We start from the raw sequence: 17,525 nt of genomic DNA, 5'->3' as shown, positions 1-17,525 counted from the left end.
CTAAAATACAAAAAAAGATGCGACTGGAGATACTAAGCAAGCCACACAACATCCGTGAATCGACATACGATTAACAGATTGTATTTTTAAAAATCAGAATGGATGAACATCTACTTTGCTTATTTACAGTACACAACTCTTCCAGCAATCCGGAAAAAAATAGTAAAACTCACAAAGGAAGAAACATTTATAGGGCGGGACAGCGAAAAAGAGCAATTTTCTACGAGAAATTGCAGATTTAGAGTGTGCACGTACAAAATCAACAATTTCATCTACTGGTAAAGAAACAAAATTCAAACTTTTATTAGAAATGGTAACTTACAGGCTTTGGTTAAGATTGCACCATAGCCTAGGCCTCGTTACCATAGTGACGGCTCCGACAGAAGCCCCGCCCTCTTCCCCACCGACCTCCGGGGCAGATCAACCCCTCCCCGGCGCAGAAAGAGGAGGAACAAAATACATCAGCCTTCAAAATAAAGGGACTAACGCCAAACCGAAGCAGGCAGTCAGCATCAAGTGTCGAAAATAATGTTACTATAAGTAAAAATGTGGGAACATTGGAGTGGATTTGTGTTACAGCCCGTTCTCTCCCTCTCACAAAGTGTTGGGATACCCCTTCCCGCAAAGCGGAGAGTTGGTCTGATCCGCAGAGCTGTCAATCACTCCCGGCGGGAGCCGTTCAGCTGCAATTGGGCGTCTGACGGCGGCGCCTTCGCATTTAGTTTATGAGTTAATGTTGTTGCTTTAATGTTTACCGTCTAAAACAGTGTTTTTCTTTAAAAAAACCTTTCCCGATGCTACTTTAACTCAGATACATATATTTAAAAATGTCAGTGAATTTGTCTCAGTTTAGAGCATAGGTTATAGTTTTTTTCTTTGAGTTTCTAGGATTGGGAAGACGTTTTTTCTTTTTCTTTAAAAAGTACTAAATATCCATTTATCCACTGGAGAATTTATCTGTGGGAGCGATGTTGCGGTAAGTTGAGCTCTTGATGTCCCCGCCTCCACCTTGACATTGACTGTAATTTAGTTTTACTTCGTGTCTTTCTAATTTATGGTTCACGTTTTATAAGTAAATATATAAGGTCTCGTTTTGCGTTTTCCAGTACTGTTATGAAGTCTAATAACTAGGCCTTAATCTCCTCCAGGGCAATTCCACTTCAGAGAGAAAACTAATTTAGATTTCCATAGATTAAACAGTTAAAAAGATAGGAGAAGTTCCATTTTCCAAACCTGTGGTGAAGTTCATAAACTGTTTTATTTTGAAGTTTCTTCATTAATGAATCAGTAATGGTAACTTAAGCAAGTTTGCCAACTGTTCATAGTCTCCTCACCAGTTTGTTGCAGTGTGGTTGTCAAGTAACTTATTACTCTCCATACAAACTAGGGAAAACTGATGGTCACTTTGCAGATCGAACTGTAGAGAGTTTTAAATTGATGACCTATTTCTATCATCAGACTACTAACCCAACTGGATTATCCAACCCTGAAATGAAATTTAAATATAAAGGGAAGCTTTGCAAATTAGGGTCAGAAAACTTCAGTGTATTTGGAGCATGAAGTTAAAAAGTATTTTGCAAGATCCAACATGCAAAATTACCAAGGCCAGAAGAGGAGATTGATCAGAACAGGATGAAGTTAGAAAGTTGTTTTGTTCTGTTTTTAAATGACCAGTGCTTAATCTTGCATGAAATTGATCATGATTCAAATGCTCCTCTTACAGATAATGAAAGGCAGAATGTTTTAAGCTCCTTTTGGAAAATGCTTCACTTTTCGATAAAGAGGATGGTATAGTTAATTTACCTGTAGTTTAAAGTCATTCAGTTCTCCCATAGAATCCAGAGGGTGCAGTAGAGGCATGGTGATGGAATTTCACGGTGGTCTTTTGTGTCGCTGAAAGTCTAGTCTCACAGGGGTGTTGCCATAACAGCTAGAACTTTTTTAAAAATTTGTGATTTTTTTTTGTCCAACACTTGATGCTGCAGCTAAAAAGATTGAAGTGGTGCAGCCGATCTGATATTGGATCATCTTATCAATGTGTCCTTTTGAGAGAAGTGGCTGCCAAGATACAGGAAGTGTTTGACATATTCCCACTATTTATGGGTAAGGGGGCATTTGGCTGATGTAGGTTAATATTAATGTTGTTTTGTGAACATTCAAGGACAGACTGAGTTTATTGAAGGTAGTTTATTGGCTTCAGATCTGGTGCAGTGTGTGCAACAACTCTGTGGTCATCTGCAAACTGTAGATCATGTATGTCTATGTCAGAAAGTGAGGTCCACAAGTATTCAGCAAAAATCCTATAACACTAAGTTCTGTAGACAGATTCTGTGTCAGGAGGGCAAGAAAGTAGTTTCCCTTGCCAGGTCTTGTTTTAGCAATTTTCAAACCGCAATGTTGAAGGGGTAGTAAGGAAAAAGTTTGAAAGAGTCTGACTTTCTCCTAGAAGTATAGCAGCTTTGATGTTAGTGACTGGCATTGTTCAAAATGGTGGCAACTACTCCATCAAGCTGCATCATGCATTTTAGTGCTCATATCAGAATGTTGGGATAGATAAGAAAAGAAGTTAAATCCTATATTTAGACTCCCACTGCCCCATGAGATACATGTCCTCAGATCTGTGGGTTGAGAATTAGACTTTTCAGACATAGGAATGTGTGCCAGTCATTTGCAAGCCTGACTCTGAGTTGAGTTTGATTTATTGTAGTCATATGTACTTCAGTACAGTGAAAAATCGTCATTTATATAAATGATTTGGATCTGAGCATAAGAGGTATAGTTAGTATGTTTGCAGATGATACCAAATTTGGAGGTGTCATGGACAGTGAAGAAGGTTACCTTGGATAACAACAGGATCTTGATCAGATGGGCCAGTGGTCTGAGGAGCAGCAGATCGAGTTTAATTTAGATAAATGTGAGGTGCTGCATTTTGGGAAAGCATATCTTAGCAGGACTTATACACTGAATGGTAAGGTCAGAGAGAGTGTTGCTGAGCAAAGAGACCTTGGAGTGCAGGTTCATAGCTCCTTGAAAGTGGAGTCGCAGGTAGATAGGATAGTGAAGAAGACGTTTGGGTCAGAGTATTGAGGATAGGAGTTGAGGTCATGTTGCAGCTGTTCAGAACATTGGTTAGGGCACTTTTGGAATATTGCGTGCAATTCTGGTCTCCTTTCTATCGAAAGGATGTTGTGAAACTTGAAAGAGTTCAGAAAAGATTTACAAGGATTTTGCCAGGGTTGGAGGATTTGAGCTATAGGGAGAGGTTGAATAGACTGGGGCTGTTTTCCCTGGAGCGTTGAAGGCTGAGGGGTGACCTCATAGATGTTTATAAAATCATGAGGGGCATGGATAGGATATATAAACAAAGTCTTTTCCCTGGAGTGGGGGAGTCCAGAACTAGAGGGCATAGGTTTCAGGTAAGAGGGGAAAGATTTCAAAGAGACCTAAGGAGCAACTTTTTCACACAGAGGGTGGTACGTTTATGGAATTAGCTGCCAGAGGATGTGGTGGAGGCTTGTACAATTGGAACATTTAAAACACATCTGGATGGGTACATAAATAGGAAGGTTTGGAGGGATATGGGATGGGTGCTGGCAGGTGGTATTAGGTTGGGATATCTGGTCGACATAGATGAGTTGGACCAAAGGGTCTGTTTCCGTGCTGTACATCTCTATGACGCTAAAAGCTTTGTTTTGCAAGCATTACAGGCAGATCATTAGCAAATAAGGACATAGAGATCATCGAGTGCTTAGGCAGAGCGATGCATACGTGATGTAATCCTGTAATGGGGGGACAGCAGATGACAAGCTTAAGATGTTGACGTGTCCTCTTGGGGTTGGAAGAGCAGGAAAACATATGTAGATGTTTTACCAATTTCTAATTTAAATAATGTCGTCTTAGTTGCTATAAGGATCTTTATAGGCTATTCTTTTATTATTTTTGTGTGGAGCAAATTGACTTATTTTGATTTTCTAGCAGAGGTCACTTTTTATCTGAAATTGTGAAATAGCATTACTATAAATCTTGGAGGCATGATAGTGATCAAATTTTAGTTTCAAGGCTCGCAGCAAACTTTTTAAGCTTATCTTTGTTCAGGGGCACTTTAATCTTCAATCCATAATGCAGTAACTAAGATAAAACTATGATTTATTTTTAAAATGCTGCTTGGAATTAATCTTAAAATTTTTTTGTTATCCAATCTTGGAATATTAAAATCTGATTTTTCTTTTAGATATTGTACTATTTGGAATGTTGAAATAATAAAGAAAAATTAGTTTTAATTCAGTTCACAATATTGAAGGAAAATACATAGTCATATGGACCAGTCACTTGTGAGGTTTTAAAATCCACTCAGTAAATTTAATTCTGCTGTGCATGTATTGAGGTGGCATCTTGGAGGTTAGTTGAAATTTGAGTATCTGGTCTGTTTAAAATGAGGATTTACATCATTGACTAATCTAAATTGATAGAGCAATGTCATGATAATACATGGCCCATTATTAATGCTGTTTTACAAAGTTTTTTAAAAATTCACCAGTTTGTAGTAATCTTAACAATGAATTTACTGAGACTTTAGACATGCAGAGTAAGATATTGCAGCATACTTCTCTAATTCTTTGTAAAGACCTTGAGGGACAAATGTTTTTAAAATACTTGATAAGAAAACTTTTATTACTATGGACTGTGTATAGATATCATGATCCAAGGAATACTTCATAGTCAATAATCCAAAGCTTGCCTTCAGTGGGATGCAAAAGATCCCATCACATTTTTTTTTTGAAAATTAAAGAATAGAGCATCCTTCGTGTGACATGGCTAATGTTTGTCCCTTAGCCGTGCTGTCAAAGCAAGTAAACTGGTTATTCTTCATCTTGCTCCAGGCATTAGCGTTGTGATCACCGTTTTGAAATGTCATTGGTATTCAGTACAAAACGTGGGTATGTCTTAAAGTGCAGTACAGCTCTCATCTCATCTATTTACTCCCAAGTTATAAGGTACTGGTAAGTAAAATATAGGTTCAATTGCTTGCCCCATAAACATATCAGTCAGAATACTACTCCAAGACCCTCCAGATGAATAATTTTCTGAATGGAATGTAAAGTGAGTAGATAAATGATTATACTGTTTTGTCCTAGCCCGTAACTTTCTCTCTGCTGCCAAAACATTTCATCAAACGTGAATTACTTAGTGATACAGTTTATGTTCATTCCTTTGTCATAGTTATTACAGATCATTGCAGAAGATGAAACTACTAAAATTACAACTCACATAACCACATTTTCAAAAAATGTGGGATGCTTTAAATATTTAAAAAATTAATTGTCTGTGTTTTCATTTTAACTTATTTCTAATCAACCTGTAAGGCCATAACTCGTTCCTATGAATTGAACCAGAACTAGGGAAACTGTACTACAGAATCCCTTGTGCTTTTATTTTCGTAATTTCTAATCGACCTGTTGAGAGATATTACATCTCTGGAGCAGGTGGGACTTAAACCTAGGCCTCCTAGCCCAAAAGTAGGGACACTATCACTGCACTACACGAGCCCCTGTATTTTCATTTTAAATATTTTCCAATCAACCTGTTCAGACTTGTTATTACATACCTCTGGAGCAGGTGCAACTTGAAACCAAGCCCCTTGGCCCAAAGGTAGGGACCCTATCACTGTCTCAAAAGAGATCCTGTGTTTTTATTTTAAGATGAGCTATTTCTGCAGTTAATTATCAATGGAGCTAAGCCGCAGCTGTCCTGGATTTGTTTGTTTCACAAGAATTGTGTGCATACTAACATGAACTAGCCATATCTTTTAATATGCTGTAATCCTTAGTACAGTTTCTCAATTTTTGTTTTGATGATGCTTCATGTAAATGGCAGACATGAAAACCTGCCAATGGCCTACTGAATTTGTTGCACAAAGTTATGCCTTTTTCTTTTCGCCTCCAGCCTCTGAGAATTAAGGATAACTTGCTTTCATTCTGGTTTTATGGGTTCTAAGATGACTGAGCCCAGTGCGCAATCCGCAATCTCTTTTACATGTGTAGATGGAGGTTAGTCTGCATTCTTCAACATCTGTACTTTGCCTCTGGTTGCACCTGGCAAAGTTTCTTGATGTGTTTAGTGACTTCTCAAATTATCTTTCTCCTTTATGTTTGATCGTGTGCCAGGGATTCCCATGAGTTGGTGGAGATGTTTGATCCCTACAGGGATGCTTTAAAGACATCCCTGAAGCTTTTCTGCCCTCCTGTTGGGAGCCTCATGCTGCACCTAAATTCTGAGTAGAACAATGGCTTCAGATTTCAGGTGTATGAATGACATGTCTAGCCCATTGGAGCAGAATTTGTATGATAAGTGCCTCAATACCTAGTGTATTATGATAAATTCTCCATACCTGCCTGGAACTATGTAATCTCCTGGAAATGTGAGAAAAAGGCCAGTTTTTAAAAATACCCAAACCAACTAGAGAAAGGCAATGTGGAAAAACTTCCTCAGATCTCTGTAGACGTTAGAAACTAGTCCAAGAGAAAGCATAGGAGATGTTGCAGGTTATCTATTTTCTGAACATGGTGATCTCTATACCAGTCAAAAGCAAGTCCAGCATTCTTAAAGTAACTGAATCAGCACTGACTGCATAAGCTGGCAACCTGCTCCACAAGTACAATAGTCTGTGGGCAAAGGTGAAGCATCTATACCAACGTATCTCTGTTGTTACATAAATCATATATTTAACTGCTGGTTTTCCCCCTCCAATCTATTGAGTTAAAATAATTGGACCACAAAAACAGTCTAGTTTATTAATTATTTTATAAGCACCACTCAAATTACCCTGCTGAACTTGTGCCTTTGTAAAGCAGTACAAACCCAGCTGTCAGGCTGTTTGAGCAACAATAGTGCTTTATAATAGGACTTTAAAATGTGGCCCTCCTCTGCATCCTTAGCAGTGCCTCAATAACCCCACCATGCAAGGAGACAAATACTTTACATTGTATTCAAACTGAGGCTTTGTTTTATAGTGAATCATCATACAACTTAAAATTCCATTTGTTTTTAAACCATATCTTTATGATGTTGGCCATGACCTTTCAACAGTGATGTGCTGGGATATTATATACTTGAAGTCAATCTGCACTACAAATCTTCTCAAAAATCGCTAATACCCAGATCTCTTTATCACTGCTGATTTTATGTTCTATGTAGATGTTTATAGTCCTCAATTGAACTTCTTGTGAACAATGTGTTTCTACGTTAAACATCTGCCCATTCTTCCAATACATCTTGCAGAAGCTCAGCACACTATGCTGTTTTAATACCCTTTGTCAAATCTTGGATTAATTAAATTTGTAGATCATTATCCTAAATCAATAGAGATTTGTTAATAACAAAGATCCATGCACCTGTCCTTGCAGAGCACTATTAGTAATCTGTCTCCAAACAGATCCAATCCAGTGAGTACAACTTTGTCTAGACAGCAGCAAATTCTCAAAATATTGCAGCAGATTATCTCTGATTCCATAGGATTCTATCTTGTCAAGACGCCTCTTGCAAAATACTTGAACAAAAGCTTTTTTGAAATGTCAGGTTAGAAATGGCTGCAAGGCTATCATTGTCCACTTTCCTGTTGGCGTCTTCAAAAAGCTGATGGAGTTCTTAACCTGTTTTGGAAGTTGTATTAGTTGCCTAAATGGGGTATACAGGGTGTGCTTAATGATCCCTTTTGAAGATCTTGCTTATTACGGAAATGTCGAGTGTTGCTTGGTTTCCACATAATCGTCCTTTTAAAAACAGGTTTTTAAATTTGTATGTGATATTTATAGGATGTGCAGTATGGTTAAAGTGCAGCTTTTAATTATCTCAGATATTTTGCTGGTTTAAGATGATATACTCCTTTTCTTGAAATTTGAGAAATGCAGAGAGTAAATTAAAATTACACCATTTATCCAGAAACATGGTCTGAAAAAAGTTTTGCGACAGATTAGAGCCAAGTCTTTTATCTGCTTCCTTAGTAGAAAGAATGGTTTACAATGAAGGAAGGTGGGACATAAGTAAGCTGATTTAACAAATCTCATTAAAGTTTATTGCTTTGCTGACTCTAACATTGGGAAGTGACTTATTCCATGGGAACATGTCCTCCCAGTGTTATGTAGCGATGCTTAAAACTTAATAAACCTGCCACTTTAGTATTAAACAGCAATTGAATAAAATCAGCCACGTATGCAACTAAGCAGCACAGCCATACAACCAGATTTATTTCTACCCAGTCCCAGATCAGCTCAAAATTTCCTTTGGAAGGCTAAAACTGTGATGTGTAGCTATTTTGGTGTACTGACTCTGAAATCAACATTTGCCATTTATTTGAATAATGGATTATGTGATGTAAACCATTATTTCTAAATGTTTTTGGGTCAGCCTAACCTTGAAGTAAAACTGAATCTTCAACCCTCAGAAAACCAAAACATAAACTTTGTTTTCTGCGTAAACTGCATCTTGTTGGATACAATATAAAAGACATGGAGCACTGGGTCTTTGTTGACCCACTGTTGCAGAACAGGCAAGCGAGAGCAGCTGGAAGCTGGATCCAGGAGGTGGAAGAGACAAATGTACGGTTACTGCAGCTGTTTCTGTTTCTTAGCTAACATTGGAACCAAGGCATCATGATCATCAGGAACCAATATGAGGAGATTCTGCAGACATGTGCCTTTTTGGTGAGATTGTTACCCAGGAACTATAGTTGTGTGCTGCCCCTAACCAGCAAGCAAGCAAGCTAAATAGTGGAAAAGGAGCTAAAATGTTTTGTGAGGAAGAACATTTTGAAAGACTTTGGGACGAACATAGATGCCATAACTGCAGGACTATCCAGGAATTCTGAGATGTTAATCAATGTATCAGCTTCTTAAAATGTGAGTTTGTAACTTCTACTGAATACAATTTGCCTGTTAATTTCTGTATCATTTGCTCATTTTTGGTTTGATTTTACAACTAAAAGTTTTGAAAATTTACATCTTAATTATTTTCTTCCAATGGGATTGTTTGGGATGTTTGGTTCTTTCATCTTATTGGTCTCATGGGAATCATAACAGTTAAGTCACATTCTTCAGAGTTTGTCGTTGTACCAAGTGGAATAACAATTTGGAGAGATGATTCACTGAAAGTACCTCACAATTGGTTTTTAGATTCAACTGATGTAGCTTTTGTTAATCACTGACCAGTTTGCAATGAATCACATTGTGTAAATACAATGGTATGCAGTCATGGTGAATATTTACACAAACTCTGAAAGCTACCCTCCCATTAAACATTGACCAGCAGAATATCCTTCCTTAATGCTGAATAAATATACCTTAACTTTTGAGTAATAATTGTGAGATAAATTTCTATGACTCTGTTTCAGTCAGATTTTTTTTGAGAATATATATCCTAATCAACAGACTGTTTGTTTATATTTTGATTAGCAACAGAGCCAACTTGGTTAATAACCTAGTAAGTATGTCATTATTGATTAAACCAAAATACTGCAGATGCTGGAAATCTGAAGTGCAAACAATGCTAGAGGTACTCAGCAGATCTGGAAGCATCTGTGGAGGGAGAACAAGAGTCATCACTTCAAATCTGTTAGGATTCTTCTTCAGTCTCTTCTATCTCTATGTTGCTATATGAAACGTATATGCCGCTAGTTGAGTTTGGGTAGTGATTCATGAAAGCAGTAGCAAAACAAACCAGCACTGAAAACGAGATGTTGTCCCTGTACGTTATCAGAGCTGTCATTTTTACTGATTATTTCATCAGATGTAGGTGCTGGCTCGGCCAGAATTTTGGCGCCTGTCCTGATTGCACAAGAGAAGATGTTCATATTCCACTTTGAACCGCTGTAGTCTGTGTGGTGTAACTGCACACCCAACTGTCAGAAGAATAGCTGTATTGAGCCATGGTTCTGCTAAACCATAGAATTGAAGATAGCATTCATAACCTTGTCCTTTAGCTGAATTCATCTTTTCTCTATTCCCTGAATTCTACTTAATATTTTACCAGAATAGCTCAATAGATTTACTTACTGAAGTTTATATTCACAGTAATATCTAGTTTTACTTAACTCTTTATTTCTTTTTACATTGCATACTGTCAGTTAAAACTTTTTTAAAAGCTCGACCTGTGTTTGAAGTTGGAGGAACTGTGACAGTAAATTCAAAACAAATCTTTGGAAAACTGGTTGTGAGCAAATGATAAATCTGTGGAATTTACTCCAAAGGGATAGATGCTTGATTCATTTAGTTGGATGTTAAGTTTATTTCATACACTATATCCAAAATATTATTTTATGAGTAATGATAACAAGTTTAATATGCATGGAAAGAGCAAATGACTTGCGACGCAGTGACTGCTAAAGCATGTCACTGCTGGGACATTTCTTTGTCTGTTATCTGTGGTCTGTTGCAGACTAATGGTAATGATTGATTGCATGATCAGTCAATAACTCCAAATTCATTGTATGGTGCAGCTACCAGGGTGGTGGAAGGGGAAGTAGATTTTTCATCCTCTCTCATTTCCTATTTCCAGTGGTTTTTTTTATGGATTTACCTGGATGTTTTCATGTTTCACCATTCTGAACTTAAGTGCAATGTTCTATTTTAAAACTGGTACTTTCCCAGCAACATGTGACACGTGTAAACTTTCTGCGACATGGTCCCTAATCTGAGCTTTACTTAACTAGCAGAACATCTATCCCATGTGTCTTCCAACTCGCTTGAGATAAAATCAAAAATTCTATTAACGCTTTAAAATTATTTTTCAAAACTTTGCTAAGGATTGAAGTACCTACAATTTACCAGGAATTTGCAGATACTTGTACTGCGGCTAATGCAATTGTACTTTTCTCTCTAACTAAAAATATCAAAGTTTTGATGTACTTGCAGTGTACCATTATTGTTCATTGAGTTAGTATGTGGGATCAGACACTGGAATGAAGTTCTGGTCTGATAACTTGTCATGGCATCAAATTGCCCAACAGCTCTTTGATCTTGAGTTTGAATTTTAGCTTTTTCTGTTGATGTTTTATTAAGTACTGACTTAACTATTCCAGCACTTTCCTATTCACTTGCTTCCTGCTTTTGTAAATCTGAGGTCATCCAAAACTCTGCTTAAGCCCTTCGATGCACCATGTCCTGTTTAATCATCGTCCCTATGCTCACTGACCTAGATTGACTCCCCATCTTGATTTTAAAGTTCTATTCCTTGTTTTCACATCCACCTTTGGCCTTGTCCCTTCCATCTCAGTAACATCTCCAACCCCACAACCTTGCAGGATAACAGCACTCATCCAATTCAGCCTTTTACACAACCTTGATTGTAATTGTGCTACCATTCATGGTATGCTTTTAGCTGCTGTGACCTCAGTTCTAGAATTCCTTGTTTAGAGCCCTGTACCCCTCTAAATCTCTTTCCTTCTTTAAGATGCTTGTAAAAACTCAACCCCTTGGCAAATGGTTCTCTTATCTAGTCTTACCGTGTGTAGCCAGCCCTTTTGCATGAGAGTTCTACCTAAATGTATATAGCTGGTGGTAGCATGAGGCTGGGTTTTTGATATTCACCAGCTGAGTGGTTTGAAAGATTTGATGACTTCCTCACCAGGCATGGATATTTTAGTGAAAGACTTTTTGTTTCAATTTTAAAAATCTCTTGATAAGTAGAGAACTTCAGCAAGTTAGAAAATGACAGACTTGTTGCTAACTGACAATAATGCTGGGACGGGAAGGTCAGTTTCAGATGCCCCTACATTTAATGACTTTAAAGTGCTAACAAACAAGGTTGTGAACTTGGACATACATTCTTGTTCTTTAAGCTCTACTTTATTGCCCTTAGTGCTTATATAAGAAAGAACTTGAGTATCTATGTTCATCTAATTCTGACCTCTTGGCATCCTGAATTTCTTTATAGGTGGTTACAATTCCAGCTGCCTGAGCTCTGGAATTCCCCCTTAAATGTCTCCATTTCTCTCCTCTTTAAGTTACTTATTAAACATACCTCTTTAAAACGAGATTTTTGTCATCTGCTCAAATATCTCCTTGTGTAATTTGCTATCACTTTTTTTTCACAATATAACTGTTATATTCATTATGCCAAAGGCACTATATGAACACAAGTTATCAATGGAAAATCTAAACTGAAACAGCAAAGACATTGGTGAGTAAAATGGTACTCCTTGTATTCGCTGCCATGCTGCATTTAAAATGCAACCAGAGAACTGGAGATACATGAAAGTGTTCAGTTGATAATAGACCTTCTTTGGCGTTATTTGATTGATGCTGGTGTTGGACTGGGGTGTACAAAGTTAAAAATCACATAACACCAGGTTGTAGTCCAACAGGTTTAATAGGAAGCATTAGCTTTTGGAGCGCTGCTCCTTCATCAGGTGGTTGTGGACTACACGGTTGTAGTTTACCTGAGAATGTAACTTTTAAAAAATGTTTTACGATTTGAGCCAGGTGCTGGCAGATGGGACTAGATTGGATTGGGATATCTGGTCGGCATGGGCACGTTGGACTGAAGGGTCTGTCTCCATGCTGTACATCTCTACAACCCTATGACATATGAAAGAAGTGAAACTAACATGGTTGTTCTAAAGGATGAGAGACTGAACAAAAATCAAGGTATTTTTCAATGTACAAGTTCAGTTACATCACACTGTAAACTTTTGCTATAAATTCTGTGTCTTAGAATCTTGTACTCCACAACCACTTGATGAAGGAACAACGTTCCGAAAGTTAGTGACTCCAAATAAACCTTTTGGACTATAAGCTGGTGTTGTGATTTTTGACATCTTTGACATTGCTCCAGATAAATCAGAATTGATTCCTAGAATGTTTACTACATGTATTGTTTTGTCACTGTACTTGCACTTCTTTTCTCACTCTCTAGTCTTTTTTGCTTTGGTCCATTCCTTTTCTCTCTCTTTACTTTCCTCTTTTTTTGATTCTGGTTTATAACTTGGTTTTTATCTGCAACCATTCCTTCCTTTTCTTCTCTTATGCTTTCTGTCCAGCTTTGAGGGAGAGCAAGGGATATTGAAGAATATTGATAAATGTTTTGTTGAGGACTCATTGCATTTTATGGTGGTGCTGATTGAAAAGAAGGCACTCACCTGGGTTCCAGACCAACGGGTTGTGGAAGTGTTTTCAACCCTCGAGCCCAAGTTGACAAGGTATAAGATGTAAATCATAAAGAATGGAGATGGAATGAAATTCTCTCTCCTTCTTCTCACTCACTTGCTTTCCACAAACAGACGCATGTGGACGCGCACAAAAAAAAGGCAGGAAGTTCCAATGAACAGGAATATGATAATGAACAGATCTGCTTATGAATTGTTGATTAAGAAATAAATATGGCCTGGGCACCAGCACAACACACACACACACAGACACACCACCCCCAATGACAGTGGGGCATTTTGCATATGCTGGAGAGTCTATAGAAAATTTTGTTTGTTTTTCCTCAATTTCTTCTAAACTTTTTCCTTTCGGAGATGGTGACATTTCTTTAAAAGCAGTTATGAATTATGTTTTCATTGCTCTTTCTGAAAGCCATATGTACTATAAACCTCTCTGTGAACAAAATCTTCTAATCTTATTCTATTCAACTTTAATGATCTTAATTATACTGTAATTTTATTTACCTGTACAAATAGCTTTTTCCTAATTTGTTACTTCATAATTGAAGTTTTATTGGATCTTCTCTTAAACTTGCTTTCTCTGAGGAGGTTTCTCTACACTCTAGAATGAGATTTATTATTTATCAATTCTACAAAATAGTGTTGTCAAATGAATGGCTTCAGAGACTGATCAAGTTATACAGCACCATCTGGTGATGTAACTCAGAGCTCTTACAAACTGGTAGGAATTCTAATGTTTAAAGTTTCCATGAGACCACCCCGAATGATGCATTTGGAAGTGTTGAAATTTTAACATAAGCATTTCCAATAGAAGTACTACATTACAAGTTGTGATGAAGTTGGTAAACTATATAGCATTTTTACTTTGAGTAAGCTTGTATGCCCTCCGATGTTTAGAGGTCTGCATCCCAGCTTGCTTACAGAAGGATTTTCAAAATGGCTATTAGAAGGAACTGTATCATTCAGTTAGTCTTTAGGAAGATTTGCTATATACAAGACTTTGAGTAAAATTTGTAGAAAATTAATTTGAAGAAACATCAAAAAACAATTAGTATCTTGTTGAAAGTTTTGGTACTGAGCAACTCTTTATTAAAGTTAGGTAAAACAATACAGAAACATGTTGGAAAATTTTAGAAATGTACTCTTTTCAACTATCAGAGGTACTAACATTGATAACTGCTGTGTTTTGATTCTGATGGGATTGGTTGCACAGGAAATCTCAGTAGCATAATAACAGCAATAATCTAATGAGATCAGACTTTACGTAGTAAACTTGGAGGTTTGTTTGTTGGTCAGTTTAGTAAATTTCTCTTTTTTCTTGATAACTCATTGTTCTGTTTTATCTTTTGATGTAAAAAGTTCAAGTGAACAGGTTAAAATCATTCTGAGAAGACAGGAGGAGGTATACTTAGCTGTTCTTCTATTGAGTAATACCTATATTAATGCTGTTGAATTCACGGGCCAGCTAATAGCATCCCTGAAGTAAACTTAGACAAGAGGTAATATACTTTTGATGCTAGAAACCTGAAGTATAAAGAGGAAATGCTGAAAATACAAACATACAAGTGAGCATATAAATTAGGAGAAGGCTCAGAAGCAGATCATTTAGTCCCTTGAACCTGCTCCTCCATTCAGTGAAATCTTGTTATAATCCAATGGGTTTATTTGTAAGTCCAAGCTTTTGGAGCACTGCTCCTTTGTCATGTACCTCGTGGGCAGGATCATTGGACATACAATTTATAGTAAAAGATCAAAGTGTTATACAACTGATGCTATGTATTTACATTTTTGTTCAAAAAGCACATTATCTGTAGGCAGTCAGTCTGTGACATTTTATAAATTCCTACTTTGGAAATCGAACCAGTCTGACTCAAAGTTGGGATACTGACAGCCTCGCACCTTTAGTGTATTGGCTGAGTTGAGATGTTGCCTTTTTTTAATACTGATAAAACCTGAAGTTATCCTGGAACTGTGATTTGAAAGAAGTTCTGGAATTTAGATATTAATCATTCAAAACTTACATCCCCATTCTAAGTGATTAAAGACTTAAAAGCAATCTACCAGTGTTTTTAATGCATTGCATCAATTGTATGATACTTTGATCCACAATAAATTGTGCCCTATGACCTGCCCAAGAGCTACCTGACGAAGGAGCAGTACTCCGAAAGCTTGTACTTCCAATAAACCTGTTTGACTATAACCTGGTGATGTGATTTTTAACTTTGTCTACCTCAGTCCAACAGTGGCACCTCCACATCAATAAGATCATGGTCGATCTCTTTGTGCTTTGAGTTCCACATTCCTATCGAACATCCACTTTACAGTATTTAATGACACCACCCCCATTGCCTTCTGAAGTAACACAACGAGCTGAGAGAGGAAAAAAAGACCTTCCTCCTTTGCATGAGGGATGTAATTTTTAAAAACAGTTCTGCCTAGGTATGGACTGACCCACAAGAGGATGCCTCCTTTTCATGTTAACCTTGTCAAGACCATTCGAGGTTTTGTACATTTCATCAAGCCACCCGCCACTCTCCAAAACTCCAATGTAAACAAGCCAGGCCTTTCTAGCCTTTTATCAGAAGACAAACCACTTGCTACAGGTGTCAGTCCAGTAAGCCACCTCTGAAATGCTTCCGACATGTGGTCTTCCTAATGCATTGTATAACTAAAGTATAACTTTCTTCCTTTTATATTCAAAACCTCTCATAATAAAAGGTTAGCATTTCATTAGCCTTAATTACTTGCTGTGTTTGCATACTAGTCTTTTGTGACTCGTGCAGTGGAACACCTAGATCCGTCTGCACCACAGTTATGCAGTCATTCTTCATTTAAGTAATACACTGCTTTATTTATTCTTGCTGCCACAGAGAACAACTTTGCATTTCTCACATTATATTCCATCTGCCAGATTTTTTCCAACTTGCTTAACCCTTTCTATGTCAGTCTGTGTCCTCTTTACACCATTTTCCCACATAATTTGATGTGATCTGCATTTTTAGCTACAATGCCTTCACTCCCCTCATCTAAGTCATTTGACATAAATTGTAAGACAATGAAGCCTCACACGGATCCCTGCAGTACTCCACTTCTCTCAGCCCTCCAATCATGGATAGGATGAATAGCCAAAGTCTTTTCCCCAGGGTAAGGGAGTCCAAAACTAGATGGCTTGGGTTTAAGGTGAGAGGGGAAAGATTTTAAGGAACTTAAAGAGCATCTTTTTTTCACGCTGAGGGTAGTGGAATGAGTTGCCAGAGGAAATGGTGGATGCTGTTACAATCGCAACATTTACAAGTCATCTGGCTGGGTATGTAAATAAGAATGGTTTAGAGGGGTATGGGCCAAATATTGGCAAATGGGACTAAATTAATTTATTTGGCATGGACAGTTTGGGTTGAAGGGTCTGTTTCTATGCTGTACGGCTCCTTGACTTGATAAAAAGACTAATTTATGCGTACTCCAGGTGGTTCAATCTTCTACTTATGCTAGTATATTACCCTTACTCCATGTGCTTCTAATTTGTACATTAACCTTTTATGCGGTACCTTGTCAAATGCCTTCTGAAAAATCGAAGAACAGTGAGTGTCCCTTTATCCACAGTGCATGTAACTCCTTCAAAGAACTCCAGCAAATTTGCTAAAACAATTTCCCTTTCACGAAATCATGCTGACACTTCCCAATAATTTTGGGCTTTTCTGTGTCCAGACATAACTTCCTCAATAGTTGAATCTAGCACCCTTTCCATGACCGATATAAAACCATCTAGCCTGTAACTTCAGGTTTCCTCCTTCCCTCTTTGTGCTGAGGAGTTTTATATGCTCCTTTCCAATCTGATGGAACTGTTATGGAGTCTATCAAATTTTGGAAACATAATGCCAACAATCTCATTAGGTACTATTTTAATGCCACTGAATATAGTCTCATTGCGCAATACCAAGTCTAGTTTAATCTGTTTTGTTGGTTCCAATGTATGCTGCTTTAAGAAACTATCTCAAAAGCATTCTGTCAACTCCTCATCCTGCCTACCAGTGTCAGTCTGATTTTCCCAGTTTCTAATGCTCAGTAGGCCAAGCAGTGTCAAACTGAATTTGCCGTTAGCCTTGAATGTTTGTTTTGGGTTGGGAGGGGTAGTCTGTATGGATCTCAAGAGTTCAGTTTAGGGTTGTCATTGGCTCGTGCTTGACCTATGCAACTGGAAGTTCAACAGCAGCACTAATTTCTTGCAGTATGAATGCATCTTTTGTGTAGTGCCTTCCCCAGTTGTCAAAGTTATGTTGCTGGTGAACAAGACAGCCTTTCAGAATAATAATAGCTGTTTGGTTTTATGTGAGAATGTTGACAGCTTTTGATACCTAGAATCTAAAAATGG

At 37.6% G+C, this 17,525-nt stretch overlaps 1 protein-coding gene across 9 annotated transcripts in view; it reads left to right on the top strand.

The window, feature by feature from the left end:
- The first annotated feature begins 677 nt into the window (after positions 1-677).
- mbnl2 (muscleblind-like splicing regulator 2) overlaps positions 678-17,525 on the top strand; it is a 128,424-nt gene continuing 111,576 nt past the window's right edge. For all 9 annotated transcript variants that reach the window (XM_060825871.1, XM_060825870.1, XM_060825865.1 and 6 more), the window contains exon 1: positions 678-976. The gene's annotated coding sequence lies outside the window, so the exon portion shown is untranslated. The remainder of the gene's footprint in view (positions 977-17,525) is intronic.

This window comes from Hemiscyllium ocellatum, chromosome 6 (genome assembly GCF_020745735.1).
Source record: "Hemiscyllium ocellatum isolate sHemOce1 chromosome 6, sHemOce1.pat.X.cur, whole genome shotgun sequence".
Taxonomy (NCBI): Eukaryota; Metazoa; Chordata; class Chondrichthyes; order Orectolobiformes; family Hemiscylliidae; genus Hemiscyllium; species Hemiscyllium ocellatum.
The sequence above is the reverse complement of the archived record's forward strand: the minus strand, read 5'-3'. Positions and strand labels throughout refer to the sequence as shown.